Here is a 12,006-nt window from a genome sequence, read left to right on the forward strand (position 1 = left end):
CCAGTCCCTCCCCGCAGCGCGACGGAACTAGCGAACCTGAACAAGAGACGACCTCCCCCCGCCTGTGTCAGGGCGGAAATTAGGCACTGAAGAGACCGGCAAACAGAAGCCAAATAAACAAAGGGAACTGCTTCAGAAGGGACCGGTGCAACAGATTAAAATCCCTGTAGATAACACCGACTACACTAGAAGGGGCCTATAGATATTGAGAAGTGTAAGCTGCAATGAGGAGCTATCTGAAACTGAACTGAACCCACATGGACTGCAACAGCTCCAGAGAAATTCCTAGATATATTTTTACTTTTTTTTAATTAAAAAAATTTTTTTCTTTTCTTTTTTATTTTTTCTCTTTTACTTTCTTTTAAAATTCCCTATTACTCCCCCATTACTCCTTAACTTAAATTTTCATAGATTTTTATGATTTTTTTAATTAGGAAAAAAAATTTTTTTGTTTTTCTTTTCTTTCTTTTTTTCCTTTTTCTTTTATTTTCTTTTAAAGTCCTCTATGACTACTACTCCTTAATTTTCATTTTCATTTCACTATAACCTTGCAAAAAAAAAAAGAGAAGCCCTATTTTTAAACCGAACTTCATATATATTTCTAAAATTTTTTGTTTTTAATATTGTATTTTTAAGAGTCTAACCTCTACTCTAGATTTTTAATCTTTGTTTTTCAGTATGTGATATAAAATTTGGACATTTAAGAAGCCAATATTCAGTTCCCATTTTTATTCAGGAGTGTGTTGATTACTCTCTCCCAATTTTGACTCTCCGTTTTCTACTTCAGAACACCTCTATTTCCTCCCTTCCCCTTCTCTTCCCAATCCAATTCTGTGAATCTTTGTGGGTGTTTGGGCCACGGAGAACACTTTGGGAACAGAGAACTACATAGATCTGTCTCTCTCCTCTTGAGTTCCCCTTTTTCTCCTCCTGCTCATCTCTATCTCCCTCCTCCCTCTCCTCTTCTTCATGTAACTCTGTGAACCTCTCTGGGTGTCCCTCACAGGGGAGAATCTTTTCACCATTAACCTATAAGTTTTATTATCAGTGCTGTATAGTTGGAGAAGTCTTGAGACTACTGGAAGAATAAAACTGAAATCCAGAGGCAGGAGCTCTAAGCCCAAAACCTGAGAACACCAGAAAACTCCTGACTACACGGAACTTTAAGTAATAAGAGACTGTCCAAAAGTCTCCATACCTACACTGAAACCAACCACCACCCAAGAGCCAGTAAGTTTCAGAGCAAGACATACCACACAAATTCTCTAGCAACGCAGGAACATAGCCCTGAGCGTCAACCTACAGGCTGCCCAAAGTCACACCTAACACATAGACCCATCTCAAAACTCATTACTGGGAACTCCACTGCACTCCAGAGAGAAGAAATCTAGTTCTACGCACCAGAACACCAACGCAAGCTTCCCTAACCAGGAAACCTTGACAAGCCAATCGTTCAACCCCACCCACTGGGTGAAACCTCCACAATAAAAAGGAATCAAAGACCTCCAGAATACAGAAAGCCCACTCCAGACACAACAATCTAAACAAGATGAAAAGGCAGAGAAATACCAACAGGTAAAGGAACATGAAAAATGTCCACCAAGTCAAACAAAAGAGGAGGAAATAGGGAATCTACCTGAAAAAGAATTTAGAATAATGATAATAAAAATGATCCAAAATCTTGAAAACAAAATGGAGTTACAGATAAATAGCCTGGAGACAAAGATTGAGAAGATGCAAGAAATGTTTAATAAAGACCTAGAAGAAATAAAAAAGAGTCAATTAAAAATGAATAATGCAATAAGTGAGAGCAAAAACACTCTGGAGGGAACCAAGAGTAGAATAACGGAGACAGAAGATAGGATAAGTGAGTTAGAAGATAAAATGGTGGAAATAAATGAAGCAGAGAGGAAAAAAGAAAAAGAATCAAAAGAAATGAGGACAACCTCAGGGACCTCTGGACAATGTGAAACACCCCAACATTTGAATCATAGGAGTCCCAGAAGAAGAAGACAAAAAGAAAGGCTGTGAGAAAATACTCGAGGAGATAATAGCTGAAAACTTCCCTAAAATGGGGAAGGAAATAGCCACCCAAGTCCAAGAAACCCAGAGAGTCCCAAACAGGATAAACCCAAGGCAAAACACCCCAAGACATATATTAATCAAATTAACAAAGGTCAAACACAAAGAACAAATATTAAAAGCAGCAAGGGAGAAACAACAAATAACACACAAAGGTATTCCCATAAGGATAACAGCTGATCTATCAATAGAAACCCTCCAGTTCAGAAGGGAATGGCAGGACATACTTAAAGTAATGAAAGAGAACAACCTACAACCTAGATTACTGTACCCAGCAAGGATCTCATTCAGATATGAAGGAGAATTCAAAAGCTTTACAAGACAAGTGAAAGCTGAGAGAATTCAGCACCACCAAACCAGTTCTTCAACAAATGCTAAAGGATCTTCTCTAGAGAGGAAACACAGAAAGGTTGTATAAATGTGAACCCAAATATATGTGTTAGTATACTGTAATGGTCTTTATCTTTCTGGCTTACTTCACTCTGTATAAGGGGCTCCAGTTTCATCCATCTCATTAGAACTGATTCAAATGAATTCTTTTTAATGGCTGAGTAATATTCCATGGTGTATATGTAGATCACCAGCCCAGGTTGGGTGCATGAGACAAGTGCTCGGGCCTGGTGCACTGGGAAGACCCAGAGGGATCGGGTGGAGAGGCAGGTGAGAGGGGGGACCGGGATGGGGAATACATGTAAATCCATGGCTAATTCATTTCAATGTATGACGAAAACCACTGCAATGATGTAAAGTAATTAGCCTCCAACTAATAAAAATAAATGGGAAAAAAAAATGAAAAAAAAAAAATGTGAACCCAAAACAACAAAGTAAATGGCAATGGGACCATACCTATCAATAATTACCTTAAATGTAAATGGGTCGAATACCCCAACCAAAAGACAAAGGCTGGCTGAATGGATAAAAAAATAAGACCCTTATATATGCTGTCTACAAGAGACCCACCTCAAAACAAGAGACACATACAGACTAAAAGTGAAGGGCTGGAAAAAAATATTTCATGCAAACGGAGAACAAAAGAAAGCAGGAGTCGCAATACTCATATCAGATAAAATAGACTTTCAAATAAAGGCTGTGAAAAGAGACAAAGAAGGGCAGTACATAATGGTCAAAGGTTCAATCCAAGAAGAAGATATAACAATTATAAATAAATATGCACCCAACATAGGAGCACCGCAATATGCAAGGGAAATGCTAACAAGTATGAAAGAGGAAATTAATAGTAACACAATAATAGTGGGACACTTTGATACCCCACTCACAACTATGGATAGATAAACTAAACAGAAAATTAACAAGGAAACACAAACTTTAAATGACACAATGGACCAGCTGGACTTGATTGATATCTATAGGACATTTCACCCCAAAACAATCAACTTCATTTTTTCTCAAGTGCACACGGAACCTTCTCCAGAATAGATCACATCCTGGGCTATAAATCTAGTCTTGGTAAATTCAAAAAAACTGAAATCATTGCAGTCATCTTTTCTGACCACAGTGCAGTAAGATTAGCTATCAATTACAGGAAAAAAAAAGTCAAAAATTCAAACATATGGAGGCTAAACAACACGCTTCTGAATAACCAACAAATCATAGAAGAAATCAAAAAAGAAATCAAAATATGCATAGAAATGAATGAAAATGAAAACATAACAACCCAAAACCTATGGGACACTGTAAAAGCAGTGCTAAGGGGAAGGTTCATAGCATTACAGGCTTACCTCAAGAAACAAGAAAAAAGTCAAATAAATAACCTAACTCTACACCTAAAGCAACTAGAGAAGGAAGAAATGAAGAACCCCAGGGTTAGTAGAAGGAAAGAAATCTTAAAAATTAGGGCAGAAATAAATGCAAAAGAAACTAAAGAGACCATAGCAAAAATCAACAAAGCTAAAAGCTGGTTTTTTGAAAAAATAAACAAAATTGACAAACCATTAACAAGACTCATTAAGAAACAAAGGGAGAAGAACCAAATTAACAAAATTAGAAATGAAAATGGAGAGATCACAACAGACAACACTGAAATACAAAGGATCATAAGAGACTACTACCAGCAGCTCTATGCCAATAAAATGGACAACTTGGAAGAAATGGACAAATTCTTAGAAAAGTATAACTTTCCAAAACTGAACCAGGAAGAAATAGAAGATATTAACAGACCCATCACAAGCAAGGAAATTGAAACTGTAATCAGAAATCTTCCAGCAAACAAAAGCCCAGGACCAGATGGCTTCACAGCTGAATTCTACCAGAAATGTAGAGAAGAGCTAACACCTATCTTACTCAAACTCTTCCAGAAAATTGCAGAAGAAGGTAAACTTCCAAACTCATTCTATGAGGCCACCATCACCCTAATTCCAAAACCAGACAAAGATGCCACAAAGAAAGAAAACTACAGGCCAATATCAGTGATGAAGATAGATGCAAAAATCCTTAACAAAATTCTAGCAAACAGAATCCAACAACATATTAAAAAAATCATACACCATGACCAAGTGGGCTTTATCCCAGGAATGCAAGGATTCTTTAATATCCACAAATCAATGTGATACACCACATTAACAAATTGAAAGATAAAAACCATATGATTATCTCAATAGATGCAGAAAAAGCCTTTGACAAAATTCAACATCCATTTATGATTAAAACTCTCCAGAAAGCAGGAATAGAAGGAACATACCTCAACATAATAAAAGCTATATATGACAAACCCACAGCAAGCATTACCCTCAATGGTGAAAAATTGAAAGCATTTCCCCTGAAATCGGGAACAAGACAAGAGTACCCACTCTCACCACTACTATTCAACATAGTTTTGGAAGTGTTGGCCACAGCAATAAGAGCAGAAAAAGAAGTAAAAGGAATCCAGATAGGAAAAGAAGAAGTGAAACTCTCTCTGTTTGCAGATGACATGATCCTCTACATAGAAAACCCTAAAGACTCTACCAGAAAATTACTAGAGCTAATCAACGAATATAGTAAAGTTGCAGGATATAAAATTAACATACAGAAATCCCTTGCATTCCTATACACTAACAATGAGAAAACAGAAAGAGAAATTAAAGAAACAAGACCATTCACCATCGCAACAAAAAGAATAAAATACTTAGGAGTATATCTACCTAAAGAAACAAAAGACCTATACATAGGAAACTATAAAACACTGATGAAAGAAACCAAAGAGGACACAAACAAATGGAGAAACATACTGTGTTCATGGATTGGAAGAATCAATATTGTCAAAATGGCTATACTACCCAAAGCAATCTATAGATTCAATGCAATTCCTATTAAGCTACCAATGGTATTTTTCACAGAACTAGAACAAATAATTTCACAATTTGTATGGAAATACAAAAAACCTCGAATAGCCAAAGTAATCTTGAGAAAGAAGAATGGAACTGGAGGAATCAACCTGCCTGACTTCAGACTATACTACAAAGCCACAGTCATCAGGACAGTATGGTACTGGCACAAAGACAGAAATATAGATCAATGGAACAGAATAGAAAGCCCAGAGATAAATCCACAAACCTATGGACACCTTATCTTTGACAAAGGAGGCAAAGATATACAATGGAAAAAAGACAACCTCTTTAACAAGTGGTGCTGGGAAAACTGGTCAACCACTTGTAAAAGAATGAAACTAGAACCCTTTCTAACACCATACACAAAAATAAACTCAAAATGGATTAAAGGTCTAAATGTAAGGACAGAAACTATCAAACTCCTAGAGGAGAACATAGGAAAAACACTCTCCGACATGAATCACAGCAGGATCCTCTATGACCCACCTCCCAGAATATTGGAAATAAAAGCAAAAATAAACAAATGGGACCTAATGAAACTTAAAAGCTTTTGTACAACAAAGGAAACTATAAGCAAGGTGAAAAGACAGCCCTCAGATTGGGAGAAAATAATAGCAAATGAAGCGACAAAGGATTAATCTCAAAAATATACAAGCAACTCCTGCAGCTCAATTCCAGAAAAATAAATGACCCCATCAAAAAATGGGCCAAAGAACTAAACAGACATTTCTCCAAAGAAGACATACAGATGGCCAACAAACACATGAAAAGATGCTCAACATTACTCATTATCAGAGAAATGCAAATCAAAACCACAATGAGGTACCATTACACGCCAGTCAGGATGGCTGCTAAAAGTCTACAAGCAATAAATGCTGGAGAGGGTATGGAGAAAAGGGAACCCTCTTACACTGTTGGTGGGAATGCAAACTAATACAGCCACTATGGAGAACAGTGTGGAGATTTCTTAAAAAACTGGAAATAGGACTGCCATATGACCCAGCAATCCCACTCCTGGGCATATACACTGAAGAAACCAGATCTGAAAGAGACACGTGCACCCCAATGTTCATTGCAGCACTGTTTATAATAGCCAGGACATGGAAGCAACCTAGATGCCCACCAGCAGACAAATGGATAAGGAAGCTGTGGTACATATACACCATGGAATATTACTCAGCCATTAAAAAGAATGCATTTGAATCAGTTCTAATGAGATGGATGAAACTGGAGCCCATTATACAGAGTGAAGTAAGCCAGAAAGATAAAGAACATTACAGAATACTAACACTTATATATGGAATTTAGAAAGATGGTAATGATAACCCTATATGCAAAACAGAAAAAGAGACACAGATGTACGGAACAGACTTTTGGACTCTGTGGGAGAAGGCGAGGGTGGGATGTTTCAAGAGAACAGCATCGAAACATGTATATTATCAAGCCCAGGTTGGATGCATGAGACAAGTGCTTGGGCCTGGTGCACTGGGAAGACCCAGAGAGATCGTGTGGAGAGGGATGGGGAATACATGTAACTCCATGGCTGATTCATGTCAATGTATGACAAAACCCACTACAATACTGTAAAGTAATTAGCCTCCAACTAATAAAAATAAATTAAAAAAAAAAGAAAAAAATTTGTATTTAACTGGCAGTCAAAGAACTTAATTTGTAGAGAACTGTTGGTCTGTATAGTTGTATTAAGTGGGATTCAATGTGATGCTTCTGTATTTATTCTATTGCCTCAACTGTTACTTGAAGATGGCATGCTGTACAATTTAACTTAGCCTGTGGTATCAGTGATAGAGATGATAACTTTCTATGATAAACGATGGGGTTTATCATAACATGCTGCTTCTTGAGGGCTTGCACTTGTAGAACTGCATTCTCTTCTGCTGTGCCGTCTTTTATTAATATATATAGCTATTGGTCCTTGTTACTTTTTTTTCTCTCCCCCTTCTCCTTGGACAGTAAGCCTTAGAGTGGTGACTTCTGGAGCAAGGAAACTTAGAGGTTAGAGTGATAAGACCTTTACATGGAGAAGTAATTTGCATGTATGAGCTAGGAAGGTGTTTTTGTAGGTATGTTACAGGCTTACTTTAAACCATTTAACTTATGCTCCAGAGTAACTGTAATTTAATGTCGGTAGTATAGCAAATTATGACGAATAGCTTTAATTGTATGTTTAAAGTCATATGTTCACAAGTTCAAATCTGGGTATCAGAATTTAAGCAATTCTTGAAATGTATGAATGTCTCTTTAATATACTGATTACAAAGCAAAAAAAAAAAAAAAATTCTTCAAGTTTTTCCTTAAGCGTATTTAAAGTGTTTGTTCCAAGGACAAGGGCCCCGCAGATCCATACTCCCCCTCTTTGTTTTCTGCTCCATTTCTGGTTCAAGGGTTGTTCAACCCTGTTTGGGGACCAGCTATAATACCACGAAGCTCTCTTGCTGCACTTTTTGTCTGCCATTTGCTCTAAATTTAGAGCAACTATGAGCCCCTTGCACTGTCTGGACTGGAAGCTTACCTAAAGTCTGAGTTCTGGTTTTCATTTGATGCTTTTTCTGCTCTGCTGTGCTGTGCTGAGTCTCGTTCAATTCTTTGTGACCCCATGGACTGTTGTAGCCTGCCAGGCTTCTCTGTCTATGGAATTTTCCAGGCAAGAATATTGTAATGGGTTGCCATTTCCTACTCCAGGTAATTTTCCCGACCCAAGAATTGAACCTAAATCTCTTGAGTCCCCTGCATTATCTAGTGAGTTCTTTACCACTTGCACCACATGGGAAGCCTGAGCTTTTGTTGACCCAGAGTTCAGCACTGTGAGCAGGACATGACTCAGCTTTCAAAAATGGGAATTTTGGCCCCGGCACAGTGCAAATCTAGATATCCTTTATCTAATAGCTTCCAGCACTGAAACTGACAAGATGGGAATAGAGTTTTATTGCCTGTTAGGCAAAGAACATTAAAATCCTTTGAAATCTTTTATGGTCCTTGACTTCAACAAACTTCATGAGGCCGTTTCCTTCAAATTATTTGTAAGTTTTTTTAACTTAAGAATTGCATTTAACTTTTATTTATATATCTCTTATGTTGCCATATTCCTCTATCAAGTTGATCCCTTTTCTATCACCTCTAAAATGGAGGGAGAGAACAGCAATAAAGCTAGACAGGTATGTGGGTGATGGGGAAGAGACCCTCTTCCCTGGCCTCATACTTCAGGGGAATGGAATGCAGAAACTACAGGTATGCTGGGTGACTTGATTTAGTTGCTTAGAAGCAAGAGCCCTGAAGTTTTCCCTCCAAGCTTGCCTTGGGAAACAGAGATGGCTTCCTGGATTGTCTGGGTTCATGAGCTAAATGAAGCCAATCCTGCACCCACCTTGAGTTTTAGGGGACAGCCAAAGTTGCTCTTGTCTGGTCTAGGGTGAATAAGAGGACATTGGGAGCGGATGAACCTCCTCAGGGCAGAGGACTAATATTTGGGGTGACCACCGCAGCCTCAGTGGCATTGATTGTGCAACTGGAGACCAGGGAGACCTTGGAATCCTCATCTGATGTCAGGTGGGGAAACACCCAAGCTAAAGACTCAGCGAGATCCTTCCACTTCAGGAGATACTCCAGAGAAGGACACAAGACAGACAATCACTACTTAAACATCTCCCCTTCCTCAGTGATGCCTGAGTATAACCAGTCCATTCTGGAGACAAGTGTTTGTGACAGGAGTGTAATATTCTGAACTTCTTGTGTGTGCGTGCTCAGTCAAGTCTGATTCTTTGTGACCCTCTGTTCATGGGAATCTCCAGGCAAGAATACTGGAGTGTGTTGCCATGCCTTCCTCTTGGGTATCTTCCCAACCCAGGGTTAAACTCAAGTCTCTTATGTCTCCTGCATTGGCAGGTGGGTTCTTTCTCACTAGGGCCACCTGGGAAGCCTATTTTGAACTGACTTAGTCTCAATGATAAGTTATTTTGTTCTTATTCAAATAACTGTGGTCACATTTCTTGCCACAAGGAGGAATGGGCTCTTAACATTAAAATGAGTTAAGTGAGAACAAAGTTCTATTATTTTGGAAAAAAATAACTTGTGGACTATTGACTCACAATAGTCACTCAGGTAAAGAAACAAAAGTCATGCTTTTTAGCTGAGGTCTCCACCACTGCATCTTGCCCAGCTCCATTCAGAGTTCCAGATCCTCTCTACTTTTCAGTCTGTTTCAATACAGGGCCACGTTTCTCAACTGGAGTGATTTTTCCATCCATTTGGCAATGTCTGGAGACATATTTCATTGTCACAATAGGGGGAGGAGGGAAGGTGCAATTGGCATCTAGTGGGTAGATAGCAAGGACGTTGCTAAACATTCTACAGTGCACAACAAAGGATAATTCAATCCCTGATGTCAAAGTGCTGAGGCTGAGAAACCTTGAAACAGAGGAACATTCATCCTGACTTGGGGGTGGAGCTGCGGAGGTCCACATCACAGTAGATAGGACAGATGGAGACAGAACAGGGTAATTAGGCTAGAATTATTAAAATTGATTCTTCCTTTTTTGGGTGAGGGCTAAATTTTTTTGATTCTGACATTCAGAGCAGGCGAACAGAAACCTCTACCTTGAGATCAGAAGTGGAGGCTTCTCCTGATTCTGCCCCATCCAGGGGCCCTGAGGAACAAAACCCACTCACAGCCCCCTCAGAAGGCTGGGGCCCTTCTCTGACCCTTGGCCCTGGGACTCTATCGTTTGTGTGTGCTATAGCAATACAGGACAGCAGATAAAAGAAGAGGCTTTGAATTCTGGGCTCAAAGCTCGACCCACTCCTTCTGGGCTCTTTGACCATATGAAAGACTCCCAACTTCTCCTTGTGTCTGGATTCTCATCAGACAGAACCCACACCAGTCTCCAGGTCAGGGATGTGTTAGATTTAGTTCCAGCTCCTATGGTATGTAAAGTCAGTAAGTTTCCTCCTAAGCTGGCGGAGACTTCACCCACCTTTCCATCTCTCACACACTCATATGCGCCAATCATGAAGACATGTGTGTGCCCACTTTTCCCTGAATCTATCTGCGTTATGTTAATACCATATCACTTGACAGCCCACTCCAGCATTCTTGCCTGGACAATGCTATGGACGGAGAAGCCTGGTGGGCTACAGTCCATGGGGTCGCCGAGAGTTGGACATGACTCAGCGAGTTTCACTTAGTGCTGGTCAGGAGCTCTCTCCTACGCTATTCTAGCTGTTTTGATTTCCCACTTCCTGGGTCTGAGATCGGATCAGGCTCCTTTAGTATTTCCCATTGTGATTAATCTATTGGTGTATGTGCTGTGTCCATGTGTATGGACTCCATAGCCAGGTAGCTTGTTTTCAAACCTGGCTTCTGCTTACTAGCTTTGTGACTTTCAGCTAGTTACTGAACTTCTCTGTGCCCAAGTTTTCTCATCAATGATATGGAGATAATAAGAATAGATATGTTACAGCACTGTTGTGGATGAAATAATTTAATGGGTTTCCCAGGTGGCTCAGTGGTAAAGAATCACTTGCCAATGCAGGAGACACCAGAGTTGTGGGTTCGGTCCCTGGGTTGGGAAGATCCTGGAGGAGGAAATGGCAACCCACTCCAGTATTCTTGCCTGGAGAGTCCCATGGACAGAGGAGCCTGGTGAGCTATGGCCCATGGGGTCACAAAGAGTTGGACACAACTGAGCAACTAACACACCTCATACAAGTAACTTGACATATATAAAATGTTTTGAACAATGCTTGACATATTTTAAATTATATATATATACATATATGCTAGTCATTATCATCATCATCACCATTTTGTGGTTCATGTTAAGTTCCAAATAATTACTGGTTGATGTGTCATTTGATAATTTGAGGGTGGAACTGTGTCTTACTTATCTTTGCTGTGTCTACAGCCTTGACCAGAAGCCATAGTCAGTTTCAAATATCAGAAGGAGCAAGTTTGGGGGTATGGAGGAGATTCTTGAAGTATCTCTTGATGGTAAGATAAACCCTGAAAAGGTTCCACTTTTTCACTGCTTTCTCTACTTTCTCTACTTGTGTCAAAAATCTTGCTAGAATATCGTTTCATCATAGTTTCAGCAACTGTTGTGTCAACACATTAACTTAAAAAGAGTGAGGAAAGTACTGAGGAACTCACTCCCCACTGTCTCCATTCCCAGAACCAGCACAAGGTAGTATTCACAAGTGTTGGCTGCATGGAATTCACTCACCCAAGCTAGGGAAACCCTGAAGAAGTCATTTCTGCAGCTGCTCCAGCAATGCATGAGATCAGTTGCTTTGCTAAAAACTAGAGCAGGCCAGGTCCCCACACCCTTATCACCATTTTTTCCAGAAAGGTCTCATGACTCATTTTATTAAAAATCAATCTATGGCTGTTTATCAGCTTTTACCTCATTAGTGAGCCATCAGAGACTCTTAATTTGCAACTCTTAGGGAGCCACCTCAGTAGAGTTTGAAAAAAAAAAGGGGAGGGGGTGGAAATTCCATCTGGCCAAGGCTGCTAGACAGGGCATTACATGGAAATAGGTGGCTCACACTTCTGATTCATCTCTAATAAAACTGGAACAACAAC

General features: G+C 39.5%; 1 protein-coding gene and 1 long non-coding RNA gene across 3 annotated transcripts in view; one reads left to right on the top strand and one right to left on the bottom strand.

Annotated features, from left to right (window-relative positions):
• The window catches only part of PLBD1 (phospholipase B domain containing 1), an 86,981-nt gene that overhangs the window by 47,738 nt on the left and 27,237 nt on the right, over positions 1 to 12,006 (bottom strand). The gene's annotated exons all lie outside the window — the stretch shown is intronic.
• LOC139030601 (uncharacterized) overlaps positions 1 to 12,006 on the top strand; it is a 39,616-nt gene that overhangs the window by 24,811 nt on the left and 2,799 nt on the right. The window contains exon 2 of the long non-coding RNA XR_011482993.1: positions 11,327 to 11,412. This is a non-coding gene — a long non-coding RNA (uncharacterized lncRNA). The remainder of the gene's footprint in view (positions 1 to 11,326; positions 11,413 to 12,006) is intronic.

The sequence above is a fragment of the Odocoileus virginianus genome, chromosome 23 (assembly GCF_023699985.2).
Source record: "Odocoileus virginianus isolate 20LAN1187 ecotype Illinois chromosome 23, Ovbor_1.2, whole genome shotgun sequence".
Classification (NCBI taxonomy): Eukaryota; Metazoa; Chordata; class Mammalia; order Artiodactyla; family Cervidae; genus Odocoileus; species Odocoileus virginianus.